Source organism: Protopterus annectens, chromosome 10.part0, assembly GCF_019279795.1.
Source record: "Protopterus annectens isolate FY-2018-M chromosome 10.part0, PAN1.0, whole genome shotgun sequence".
NCBI classification, from domain to species: Eukaryota; Metazoa; Chordata; order Ceratodontiformes; family Protopteridae; genus Protopterus; species Protopterus annectens.
This window is the reverse complement of record NC_056744.1, coordinates 1,522,181,300-1,522,195,265: the sequence shown is the minus strand read 5'-3', so window position 1 is coordinate 1,522,195,265 and position 13,966 is coordinate 1,522,181,300. Positions and strand designations below refer to the sequence as shown.

General features: G+C 43.8%; 1 protein-coding gene across 5 annotated transcripts in view; it reads left to right on the top strand.

Annotated features, from left to right (window-relative positions):
- The window catches only part of LOC122813704 (zinc-binding protein A33-like), a 1,378,975-nt gene that overhangs the window by 324,341 nt on the left and 1,040,668 nt on the right, over positions 1–13,966 (top strand). The gene's annotated exons all lie outside the window — the stretch shown is intronic.

Below are 13,966 nucleotides of genomic sequence, written 5' to 3'. Positions count from 1 at the left end.
CTTCAGATGAGACCCTAAACCAAGGTCTTATATGCTTGAGTTAGTGGTAGTATAGAAGGGTATATTGATTTTGAATATCTTGTGACACTGCTATAATAGAATAGGTGCTTTATTGAAATATACACAGTTTGCAGTTATTTAAACCTTAAAAATATTTTCTTTAAGCCAGAGTAGTTTTTCTTATTCCAAATCTTTTTGCATGGTAACATCCCATGTATTTCAAAATATCACAGATAGCATCGATATTTTCAGACAGTTGATCCTCATAATAAAATCCAAAACAACTTATACTATCATTCGAATCATGTATATTTAGAATCAGAACTCACTGAATTTCTAGCCATAGATGTTTTCTTCTTGAACAGTCAAGAAAAAAATGTTCTAATATTTCCCTAAATTCAGGACAGTCATACCATCTCTTTCCAATTCTGTTCTATTTCATAATGGCCATAAGAGGTATTTTTTTTATGTGACATGCAGTGGTGCAGCGGTAGCGTTGTTGCCTCACAGCAAGTGGTTCTCCCGTTCAATTCTCTGCTTGGGTGGGGAGTGCCTTTTGTGTGGAGTCTGCATGTCCTCCCCGCGGTTGAGCGGGCGTTCGAAAGACATGCGTTGAATGGGCATGCCTTTGTTGAAGGTTGGGCGTTGGGCTGTCAACTCGACACCATAAAAAAAAAAACTGCCAATCATTAGCGGATCGGAGTTCAGCTGTGGCGACCCCTAACTGGGAAAAGCCGAAAGACAACAACAACCCTCCTAAAAATGTAAATTTACTCCCATATTGTATTTTCTCTAACCATTGCTGTATAGCTGTTATTATTTCAATCCCATATTTATCGTATCCTTCTTTATAAATTGTAATGTTCTTCATTTGATCACTGCTGAAGTAACCCGAGCTACATGAGTTATATCTTACCAAGGATGTAACAGCCTGCCAGCTTACAAAGCTTCTGGGCACCTTCCACATGCCCAAACCATTAGCTTGAGCTGAGCTGACTAGAAGTCATGTTTGGCTGCTCAGCCCTTCAGAGCTTTCCTGCTGGGAAGACAGTGCTTCTGTGTTGGCTTTCGTGGACTGATAGCCAGCTGATGCTGATCCACTGCTGCCCAGAAAACTTAACATTCTGTGGGAAAGCTTCCACTTCACAGAAAACTTGCTGTTTCTGTAAAAAATGTGCATTTTAGATGAGAAAAAGTGTCTTTATTGGCTATCATGTGACTTTTGTTCACTTACAAGTGTGCCTCTTTTTAACATTTGTAAAAAGTTGTTAAAACTTATTTAAAATGTGTTATTTTAATTTTCGGGATGGCAAAAGTGTTTAAAGTGTTTGTTACTGCATTTCAGGGAAAAGTTGTTGTTTAGAACTTACATGTTTTATTAACTATTTTCTGGGAATCAGCCACTTTTTTTTCCTTACCATGGAACAACCTATTGCTTCCTTGGTTGTACCTTCATCCAGCCACAAAAAGAAAAAAAAAAGTTAAGCAGCCTTTGCCACTACAGTAGGCCGATGTTTGTTCAACAGTAGTAGGTGTGTATCTCTGCTGTGGCCAAAGCTGGTTCCTTATACCACTCATCTTTTAACTTTGGGTTTGCTGGTGTAGTCCATGTAGACTCCATGAACCAGGGGTTAAACATGTCCTTTGCAGCTCTGTGAGTGTATCCTTGGCTTGGAGGAGGGCTGTTTTGTAGATCATGGTCCCTTTCTGCATATCCAGAAAGTTGTGCTCATCTCTTGGCAGGAGATTGATGGCCATTCTGGATCTGTTTTTTCAGGAATTCCCTAAAAAAAGAAACGGAAAAGTAAACATATGTCTTTTGCTGTTTCATTGACACTAGACTGGCTGTGTGAGGTATTGTAAGCTGCTCAATCCCACCACTATGGCTCTTCCGACATCTGAGCTGCTACTTGAACTGGGGTTGACTGGGTTGCAATCACAGCTCCATCTGTTTGAAAGTAAGACTAATACAGTCAACAGAAATAAAATAAGCCAGATGCTGTTGTGCATTACACCAACAACATGGTTGAAGTTTGAGATTAATGATCATATGCTGAAAAATTATGAATACATTAGAAAGACAGTGAAGTGGTACAAGAAATGCATCATCCATCTTGTTGATAGGACTATCTTCACCTGATACATTCATTACCACTGTATAACTGAGCTCTTTTGAACTGGCAATAGAGGTGTACCAGTATAATGCGTATAAAATGAACACTATTGCTGTAATGCAGTCACTAACCTCTGTCCCTTTAGCAGTTTATCACATTTCCTATGCTAAAGTATTGTATTTCTTGGTCCCTAATACCTTAAAATGATTTTAAGGATGGAGCAACAGAAAGTCACTTCTAATGCCCCGAGTACAAAGTAGCATCATGACATTTTAGGATTTATCATACAATGAAAGGTTTTGGCAAAACTGAGACAGTATATCTCTCAGTTAAGGAGTATCTTAAAAATGCATCTGGCCATCCGTCCACAATCCCTTTTTTCATTTTTGTATATAGGTTCATGGAGTCACTTCAACAGTGACAATCTTCTAGAGCCAAGGTTTACACCACCAGGTGGCTAGCATAGCTGCAGCATTTTCTTTTAGTTCTGCAAACATTTTTTTTTTCTTGGCTGCATTTTACAAAAGGAAGAATGCCCTTAAGCATGAAACAAATCAAATTTTCCTTTTAAATTTGCTCCCTGCATAGCCTTCTCTGGTGGTGTAAAGGAATAAAGTTCTCACTACGGTCCATATGACCCAAGTTGTATTAGTGCCAGCATGGGAGGTTGGACAGAGCAGGATGCATTCTGCTTTAATCACCTGGAGGATATGCAGCATTGCTCAAGTGCCTTGGCAGCAGGCTTTCAGTTAACTAAGCTGTTGTGTGTGCATGGGACCCATTCACAGGGTGAAGGCATGTTGAGTTCCTGTGGTCCTGCTAGTAGGTCTTTCACCTCTCATGGAGGGAGGTGGGAGTAGGCCATTTAGATGTCATCATAGTTGTGATTCCACTGAGGACACAAGCAACTTAAATGATTGTCAGAGGGAGGCCTCTTCCAATGGCGAGCACCTCTGTGTTTCTGAAGATTTTCTTCTGTACCACAGATGAGTGAATGAGCTAAGCCTACTGTTAGGCAAAGGCTTGATGGTCAGCCGGCATGGGGACAAAAAGTATACAGGGAAAAACCTGTTTGCTTTATTTAAAATATTCCTCTTTGGTATAATATGAAGAAAACAAAGACATGACTTCCAAAACGGCTGCACACTGATCATCAGCTTAATTTCAGCTCTCCCAGTGTGAAAAAAGACACAGAAGTAAAGGCCAGAAACTCTGCGGGTTTTAGTAAATTGAGTTACAAGCTAGTAAGTACACTGCCTGAAAGCCAACAAAGAAGAAACATAGAGGCATGAAAGGAAATCAGCTAGAAAAGGTGAAGAGAAAACATTGACTGGGAAGAATCCTGCAGCTGTTAGGCAAAAAGCATTTCATGCTCCAGCTTTGGTATAAGACATGGCTTCTATTAATCTAGAGGAAAAGATAAGTCAAGTTTACTTAGGGCTGATTAAAATAAAATGTGGAAAGAGTATATCAATTCAAATATTAAAAGATTGGAAAAAAGGAAGACGCTTTAAAAGCCATTCAGATGAACAGATAAAGCTGCAAAACTCTGAGTTGGAAATGAAGAAAAGGCTGGCTGAGTATGAGACTGCTACAAGAGCTGTTTCAAAAAATGATAGAGTTAAAGGACAGAGCATGCAAGGAAAAGAGGTTTTCTGCTGTACCAGAGAAACTGGAAAGAACAGACTGTATTAATTTTAAGAAAGCACAAATAAGCAACCAAAGTAGAAGCCGCGGTGGTGCAGTGGTAGTGTTGTTGCCTCACAGCAAGAGTTTCTCCCATTCGATTCTTAGCTGGAGTGCGGGGAGTGCCTTCTGTGTGGAGTCTGCATGTCCTCCCTGTGGTTGGGTGGGTGTTAGAAAGACATGCATAAATGGGTGTGCCTTCATGGAAGGTTGAGCGTCGAGCTGGCACCTCGACGTTCGTAAAAATTTGGTTCCGCTGTGGCGACCCCTAACCGGGAAAAGCCGAAAGACAACAACAAATAAGCAACCAAACAGGTATTTCACAGCAGGATCTGTTAATTGAAAGGGCACATAGTCTGTATGCCCAAAACCTGGCCATGAGAAGGCAGCCAAGGCTTGCATTAGTAAATGTACAATCCCGGCAGAAAAAATTGATCCTGACAAAGTATTAAAACTTGGAGACAGTAGAGTGTTTGTGGAAAATGATTGTGCAATGTGCACCAGGCAGAAGAGAAGCAAATTTATCCCAGCAGTCACAGAATGTCAAGAAGCAGTTGTGAGATTGAAGTTGCTATATACCTAGCTGTCTTTGGAATATTTTTTTCCTGAGGATCAAAGTCATTTTTTGACAGGCTAAGGAGGAAATACACAAAGCCTGTCCAACAAAAAGTAAGCCATCAAACAGAGGAGGACCCTGCTTCTCATTCTTCTGATAGTAAAACTTATAGAGAGGCTTTCTCAGTGAAATATTTTCCAGTGTTTCAAAGGAAAATGTTTGAGACAGAAAAAAGCAAAGGAGCTGACTAGAAGAATTGGGAGTACGTTGGAGTTGAACTGGAGTCTGGGTTTGGGAGATGGAGATGAACAAGATGGCCAGCAACACTGAAATTGGTGAATAAATGTGAGACTATAAATCAGTCACATTTTTGAAATATGGCTTTACAAGAAAAGTTGGAAAGATTGGACTTTTGACTGTGTTAAACTTGTATGAGATTGAAATGCATCTGCCTCACTTCATTTCATAAATGTTTGGAAGGACAACAGAGGGGAGGAGGAAAAAAAGTAACTAAGTAAAACAATTTTTGTTCTTAACAGCATTTGTATAAAACATTTCATGATAATAAATTGCACGTTTTATAGTAAAGTATTTTCAGCTATTGTATGTGATAAAGATACTAAAGTAAACAAGTGCCTTTTTTTTTTTTTTTTAGTTTTAAGAAATCTAGACATAAAAAAGAGAAGAAAGGCTGGACCAAAGCTTGCTTTAGTTAGTATGTTTTAGTCTTGAATTGTTGCAGTTGAGGATAAGGTGTAAAACTGCACAGATTATAATGTATGTAATATGTTCTCTCTTACGTTTGCATAGGTGAATGTCTTGATTAAGGCCTTTGACTTAGTAAATAAGAAGACACTGAATGTAATGAAGAGTTTTCCTTTGGTAAATAAATGTTCATTGTAAGTTGAAAGGTTTGCTGTGCAGTACATTTAGTACCCAAAGCACTTTTCAAAATTGAAGGTTAATGTTTTTTGAAATCATATAAGCTATTTTTCACATCTGGAAGGGGAATGAAGATAAGACAAAAAAAAAAGACAATTAGTATAAGTATGAGCAAGGGCTGTAACATGCTTCTTAGTATGGGTGGCTTTAATGTTAGATTAAGTTATGCTGGTGTGTACAGCTGTCAATTTTGGGACAACTGTTACTATCAGAAAAGTTAAACATCATTATTTGATAATGTACTAGGTTTTGCATGTTTGTTTAAGTTAATAAGTTATGGATCTGTTCTGGGGGTATGCTTGTTTTTGTATTTGAAAGTTTTAATTAAAACAAAAATGTCTTGTAAAATGTGACACGTGTTCAAATGGAGATGACTAGAAACAACTGTATAATAAAGTAACCTGCCAAACAGTGGGTACACGTAACATAAAAGCTGGAAATAAGCATTTAAAAAAGCTGTCATATATAATAGACGTGAGTAATAACTTTGTATCATAATGGGTACACTAAATGTATTATTTTGGAATGTGAATGTCCTCACAGATATAGACAAAAAGGTAAGAGTAACTGTATTTATTTTATTTAACATTTGTTCTAGTTCACTTCATTTTATCTGCATCCTGTGGGTATTCGGATCCATATCGGATCCGAGCCCGCAACATATTTTCTAGCATCTGCTCTGAGCTCCGAGCTCCTCCCCCTACCCATAATACACCACCACCTCCTATCTTTCCCCAGATCTCGTTTGCCATGCCATAGTGAGCATCCTGGTCTCCTTTGCCCTGAGCTTCAGGGAAAAGTAAGTTAGTTATTTCTATTTTGTGTGAAAGTGGTAGTTAGTTTTCCCTCCCTCCCCCTTTTAATGTACGCTGTTCGTCGGTTATAGCTCCAAAAAAAAAAAAAAATTTCTCTAGGCCCACTTCCCTTCAGTGTGTGCTAGTTTATTGTGTTTTCTCTTTAGGGAGTGGAAATTAGTTTTTAGACTATGGCTGATCAGCCTAAGTCAGTTTTCAAAAAATGCGCAAAGTGTGGCCATAATCTCTTACCGGCTGATGGTCACACTCTGTGTGTAATATGTTTGGGAGTGCCCCATTTATCAACCCAGTGTACATCTCTGCAGGCTTCAACCCATGGGCCCTCAGGGATAGGAAGGCCAAATTAGTTGCCAAAGGTCTTTTCCCTGCCTCTATGCTGGATTCTGCCACGGCCTCGGTCTCTAGTACTTCCGCCCAACCACCCACTCAGACAGGGACTCAAACTCTTGCTCATTCTGGTGTTGGGGAAGGTAAAGATAAAGAAAAAGAAAAAGCAAAAGAGAGAGAAAAAGAAAAGGAAAGACAAAGGCGCAAGTAAGATAGAGAGGAAGAGGGATAGGTCTCGCAAGAGATTTCCAGATAGGGAACCTTTCCCTAGTCCACCATCCAAGGCTTTGAGGCCAGCTTCTCCAAAGCTCCGCTCACCCCGTTTCTCGCCAGAGCCGATGGAATCTTCTGATTTGAGGTAGTCTTCACCCATGCTGCACAGGCCAGTCAGATCCGAGTCGGTCGCCTCTTCGCAATCGACTTGGAGCCTATCGGACTTGGACGTGGACAGGATGATGCGGAAATTCATTCAGACCCAAATACAGATGGGGGTTTTGCCAGGCCCCTCTCCCTCTAGAGAAGGGACCTCCATGCCTTTTTTTCCACCCCATCTGTCCTTCCCCGATCCGTGCGGCTGTTTTGGGGTTTTTGGATCCGAGACTCTTTGGAGCTGGTAGCTCGGCGACGATGGTTCCTCCAACCTTGACTCCGGCTGTTACCTTGAGTTCCTTGGATCCCGGCCAGTTCGGATCCGAGCAACTCTCGAAGCCGTGGACAGGGAGTCGGGCCCGAGGGAATGGGATCCATCTTCGTCTCCAACCCTTTCCAATCCAAACCATTCCCTTGGACCTCAGGCTACCCTCTCTTCAGCTTCGATCCCCGCTTCAGACCCAGGGAGAGCTTCTTCCTTGCTGGGTGCCAAGGAGGTACACTCTCCTTTGGCATTCGAAGTGATGGAGAGGGTTCTGTATTGAGACCTCAGCCCATCTACTTGGATTCCACCCAGACTCCACTGGATTTGGCGATGTCTCCCTTCGTCCTGTCTCAGGGACAGCCTGTGCCAGAGGAGCCCCAGGTCATTCCCCTTGAGGAACCCCCCGCGGCTCACGTGTCCTCTTCAGAGAATCCCACTGAAGAGGGCCCTGTAAGCACAAGTGCAAAAGGAGGCACTTGGACTCCCCTGAGTCCCTCACTATGGACATGGATTTAGATGGAGAAGGTTCCCCCAGGTCACCTCCCGAAGATGTCTCCTTCGGAGACATCATGGAGATCCTCCGCCAGAGGTGAGGTTGGTCAGCCCCAAAACCTTCTATGGATGAGTCCGTATTCCTGGAGGCCTTTGGCACAGGCCCATCTACTTCCTGGGTGTCCCCATCAGCAGACCCCTTGGTGGACCCTATCACCACACAGGCATGGAAGGATCCTGACACCATAGAGCCCATCCCCAAACGCCCTGACAAGATTCTTTCTCCTCTCACCGACAGACAAACTTGGTCTAAAGGATCCCCCATTGATGCTGTGGTGGTTGCAGCAGCCAACAAGAAGGAACTAGCGCAAGAGAGTTCCCTCAGTCAACCCTCCAGACAAGGAGTCCTGGTCGGTGGATAGGTTTGGGAAGCGCATTTATTCGTCAGCGACCTTTTTCATATGTGCGCTGAACTATTTGGCACATGATACAGTTGCAGCAAGACCTTGCCACGGAATTCTCTGAGTCTCCCCCAGAGTCCTTATCACAGCAGGACAAACAACTGTTCTCTGCGAAAATGTCGACTCTGAAGTTGGCATCAAACACTTCCATGCGTCTCCTTTCCCATGCCACGGAAGGAGCAGCTAGGGCGGCTAGGACAGGCGGACCCTTTCAAGGCATCATTTACTAATGCTCCCTACAATGGTTCCTCCCTTTTCGGGAAGACAGTACGTGACACTCTTCTCCAGAGTGAGAAAGATGGGAAGACTTTGTCTGCCATCGGGATCTACTTCTCTAACCTTCAGCGTTCCTTTTCTAGGAACCAAATAACAAAAGAAGATGTGGTTTTGGAAATCTCAGTTTTCCTGGGAGTTTCAGGACAACTCTTTCCCCCAGAGGCAGAGGGGGACAGGATCGGCGCCATCCCAGAGGTAGAGGAGGTCCCTGGAACTTCGAGTCTAGGGAACCTTTTCCTGACAGGCCCACTCAGCAGCCCTGAGGGATTGCCCGACTGTCCAACTCTGGAAGCAGTCAGGGGGAGATTGTCATTGCACCCAGCGGCATGGGAGTCCATAACTGCAGATCGTTGGGTGCCACAAATAATATTCAGAGGCTGCACTATCCCATTTGTTGTCCCACTAAGTGCTACAAGACGCCTCCTGGATGTTCCACCCACTCACAGGGAGGTCACAGCACTAGAGGTTTCAAAGCTGTTTCACAAATGAGCCATCGAACTGGTCCACCTAGACCAGTCTGGATTAGGCGGTTACTCCAGGATGTCCTTCAAGGATGCATCTGCAGTCCTTACAAATGGGTTGTCCTGTCGTCAGGCAGCCCTTCGGTCGGCCGAATTCCAAAGTCTGGGTCTGGCCTCGGCTGGTGTCGCACTTCACCCGACGTCATAGCTGCAGTTATTCGGGTATAAAGGCATCAGCCGACGCCATTTTCCTCAGTCTTTCTTGCCGCGTGGCGCCCGAAGCAGAAACTGTTCGCAAGTGCCGGTCAGTCAGAACCAGAGATTACTACCGAATACTACTACTGAAGACTTCTAAAAAGCTAAGTACCCCGTTGGGGTTTCTTGCCTCAGCCGATGTCAGAAAAAGTGAATAACTGTTTAACTTGTGGGAAACAAATACCTCATAAAGATTTCCACTCTTACTGCTTACCTTGTTTAGGCCCAGACCACGACGTAGCAGCTTGTCTAGCCTGTGCTTCTTTTAACCGGCGGACACTTAGACGTCGGTCAGAATTTGCTGAGGAGTTTTGATTTTGCTTATATTATGCCGTCGGATCCTCCGACCACGCAAATATCTAAAGGAAAAGGACCGACATCACCGGTCGCGGTTTTCCTTCCTTCCTTCTACCGGGGCCTCTTCCAACCTGGTGGAATCGGCTTCTGAAGTCCCACCTGCTGTTGCAGTTTCTCAGGAATTATCTGACACTATTCCCTTGGATATTTCAACCCCTGCATGTGGAACTGCTAGGCCACCTGCAGCCATGTCCATTAAGGCCTTTGCCAGGGCTAAAGCAGCTAAAGCTGCTAAATCTGTGCCTGCTAAGACCCCCTCTCACAGGCCTAGCTCTAGTTCACAAATGCTTAGTTTAGCAGAGGATCTCATTTCTTTAATCCGGGGATCCCAACCTCAACCAGACAGGGCCTCTCACCCACCTCCAGAGAAGAGGCCTAGAGCAGAGCCCCCTGAGCCAGTTTCTACAGATGATTCTTCTGATGATTCAAATGATACAGACCCTCTAGAGGCTCCTTTCTCCCCTTATGAAGACTCTGATGCTGAAGAGTCCATCCCTTCTGCCTCTCCGCCTGAGGAATTTTCCTTTGGGGAAACCTTGCATGCTATGAGGGAACAATTTCAGTGGCAGGGCCAGGATTTTTCAGATTCCAGAAAAAGACTTAGAACCTTTCTGCATTTACCACAACATAGGCCTTTAGCCATACCTCCAGTTCTTTCTGTTGTAGATGATGCATTTAATGATGCTTGTACTGCTCCTGATTCTCTACCTCCGACCCCTGCTAAGCCCGATAGGTACTACAGGGTCCCGGACACACCACTTGTATAAGGCTCCTTTTGCAGATCGAGACTATCTCCCAAGGACCTAAGGCTGTAGCAGCTACCTCTGCCAAAACCCTCCCTCTGAAAGGGAATCCAGATCCTTAGAGAGATGGGGTAAAAAAGTTTACACTTCTGCTACTCTTTCAGCTAGGGCCTTGAACTGTCAATTTCACATGCTCCAGTATCAAGAATTTATGCTTGACCAGTTAACCAAAAAGCTGTCCTCGGATGAACCATTAGACAAAAAATCTGTTCAGGAAATGGTACATAACATTCAGCAAGTCAGTAACCATTCTTTAAAATGCGGCTATGATGCACTGGAGGCTTCCTTTAGATCAGCCATGACTGGCACAGTTATCAGAAGGCATGCATGGTTAAAAGAGCAGGCCTTACCAGACCATGTCAAGTCAAATCAAAACTATTAGATGCTCCCATGGATAAGATCAATTTGTTTGGCTCTCCTGCACAACAGGTGCTGAAGAAGATGGAAGAGAAGGCAAAATCTGTCCAAACAGTGAAAGATTTCTTACAGGTCCAACCTCCAAGGTTTAGCAGGAATTGGCCCTCCAAGAATTGGTCCTTTCCAGACTCCTCCAGAACTCAGAGAGGCAGGAATAGGCGTTCAAGAGGCAGAAGCCAATCCAGGGGTGCCTACAGGGGACGCCAGTGGCAGGGTAACAACCAGCGAGGTACAGCCACAGACACAGCCACCACCACTACAGGAGAATCACAGTGACCGCCTACCAGGGAACAACTAGAAGCACCCTTAGGCGGGAAGCTAGCCTTATTTTCAACAAACTGGCATTACATCACAAGAGACAAGTGGATTTTGCAGACAATAGGCCAAGGTTACAGGTTTCACTTCCATACTCTACCAGGGAAGAGAGGAATGCCAAACCTACCTCCAAATCAAAAGACAGAAGCTCTAAAACAAATATCTCAATTATTAAGGATGAGAGCTGTGGAAAAGGTACCATCTATGGAGCAAGGAAAGGGATTTTACTCCAGACTCTTCCTGGTACCAAGAAAAGAGAACAAATGTAGACCTATTCTCGACCTGTCCGCTTTAAACACATTCCTCATTGTTCCAAAATTCAAAATGCTGACTCTACAGCAGCTTCTTCCCATGCTGGGCAAGGAGTCTTGGCTGGTAACTCTAGATCTCAAGGAGGCATACCAGCACGTCCCCATACGACCAAATTGCAGAAGATACCTCAGATTCCTTGCATGATCAGAGCATTATCAATTTTCAGCATTGCCCTTTGGCTTATCTACTAGTGTTCCAATGCCTGGCATCAGTAATTGCTCATTGCAGGCTTCAGGGAATCCAAATCTACCCTTACCTGGACGACTGCCTGATACAAGCGGACAACAAAAACAAGCTAGCAGAAGACTTGAAAAGGGTCATTTACCTACTACAAGCCCTGGGATATACAGTCAATATAAAAAAGTCAAGGCTGATACCATCCCAAAGGATAACCTTTTTGGGTGCAGAGCTGGACACATCAAAACAAATGGCATTCCTAACAGTAGAAAAACAGGAGCAACTACCTCTCTACTTCTTGGCAGAACCATCTAACAGCAAGAGAAGTCCTGCAAGCCTTGGGCTTCATGGCATCCTGCATAATATTGGTTCCACATGCCAGACTGCATATGAGAAAGTTACAGTGGTACCTAAGGAATTTATGGTCTCAACACAAGCACAGCCTAGAAATTCAAATTCCAATAATTCCATGCCTGAAGCAAGAATTCCTATGGTGGGCTCAGGCCTGTCAATCAAACACAGGATTGCCCTTCCACAGCACTCAACCAAGCCAAACCATCACGATCAGACCGGGTTGGGGCCCACATGCTGGACAAGTGCATACAAGGTTTATGGACTCCAGACCAGCTGCACCTACACATAAATCTAAAGGAAATGCTGGCAGTAAAACTGGCAATTCAGACATTCAGACCATTTCTCCGACAAGGTCAATAGATAAGGACAGACAACACCACAGTTATGTGGTACATCAACAAACAGGGAGGCACAGGATGGCACTGGACCACTGGAATGTGGCCCAGAGCTACAACATTCAGTTACAAGCAATTTTTGTACCAGGAAAAGAAAACATTCTAGCAGACATATTAAGCAGGACTACCACGGCTGCCCAATGGATGCTGCATCCGGACATCTTCAAAACCATTACAAGAAAATGGGGACTCCCAGAAATAGACTTATTTGCATCCCCACGCAATCACCAGCTAAAGAAATTCTGCACAAGGACGTACCACCCACTTGGTGGACTCCCTATCGTTCAGCTGGAAAAACCTGACAGCATATGCATTCCCACCACTTCCTTTGACGCACAAGGTGCTATTGAAGATCAAAGAGGACCGTCCAAGGATCATTCTGATAGCTCCAGACTGGCCAAGACAACATTGGTACCCATTACTGAGGAGCATGTCTCGGGAACAAATATGGCCCCTACCCCTGGTTCCCTTGCTGTTAACACAGAACAACTACAACATCCTGCATCCAAGCCTGAAAACGCTGCAGCTGACTGCCTGGAACATTGCATAAGGCCAATTAACCCAAATTTATCCCAAAGGGTTAAAGACATTATCCTGGAGGCTTGCAGACCCTCAACAAGGAAAAATTATTCAGCAAAATGGAAAAGATATCTCATTTGGAGTACTGCAAAAGGAGAAGATGTGTCACTGATAAACATAGCCAACATCCTGGAATACTTGGCAGAGCTCTTCCATAAAGGCCTGTCCTATTCTTCCATTAAGATTCATGCATCAGCTATTTCAGCAGAATACGACTTGGATCCTCCAGTCTTCTCACATCCTCTGCTCAGGCAGTTTCTGAGAGGAATTAAAAATGTAAAACCTCCTAGGAAGCCACCATTGCCAGCATGGGACTTGAACTTTGTGCTAGAAAAATTGACACTTCCTCCTTTGAACCAGCAGCAACAGCAGAATTACAATACTTATCATGGAAAACTGCTTTCCTGCTGGCAATCACTTCAGCAAGAAGGGTATCTGAGCTACAGGCATTAATGGCAGTACAACCCTTCCTGATCTTCCATCAAGATAGAGTGTCCATGAGAACAAATCCTACTTTTATGCCTAAGGTGGTTTCCAGAGTATCTTTAAATCAGGCTATCCACCTACCTACATTCTTCCCCAACCCACAGAACAGGGGAGAAAGACTGTTGCATACCTTGGATGTACATAGACAATTACGCTACTACCTGGACAGGACCAAGGGCAATAGAAAAACTGACCAGCTACTGGTAGCATATGCAACAGGAATGGAAGGAAAAGCAATTTCAAAACAGACAATCTCAAGTGGATAGGAAATTGCATTAGATTTTGTTACTCCTACCATGGAAAGAAAACTCCAGAAAACATCAGGCCTCACTCTACAAGGGCTACAGCCACTACCACAGCTTTCCTACAAGGAGTGGCTACCAAGGACATTTTAGAGGCTGCTACTTGGAGCTCCGTGCATACATTTGCCAAGCATTATAATTTACCTTTATACTCTAGATCCCGAGCAGGTTTTGCCACTGCTGTTTTGCAAGGGATCTTAACTACACCATAACTTCTTTTTCCTCCCCAGTTTGGCTATGGTATTCTACCCATTTGTAAGGACTGAAGATGCATCCTAGAAGGACATAGTACAGTTTTGTACCTACCATAAATGTAGATGTCCGATAGGAATGCATCTGCAGTCAGGATTACCCACCCTCTGTGGTACTCTAGGGTATTTGCCCATCTTATAGCTAGCTGGGGAATCTATTATGGTGTATTTGTTTGTATATCTGTACATACATGCTTAT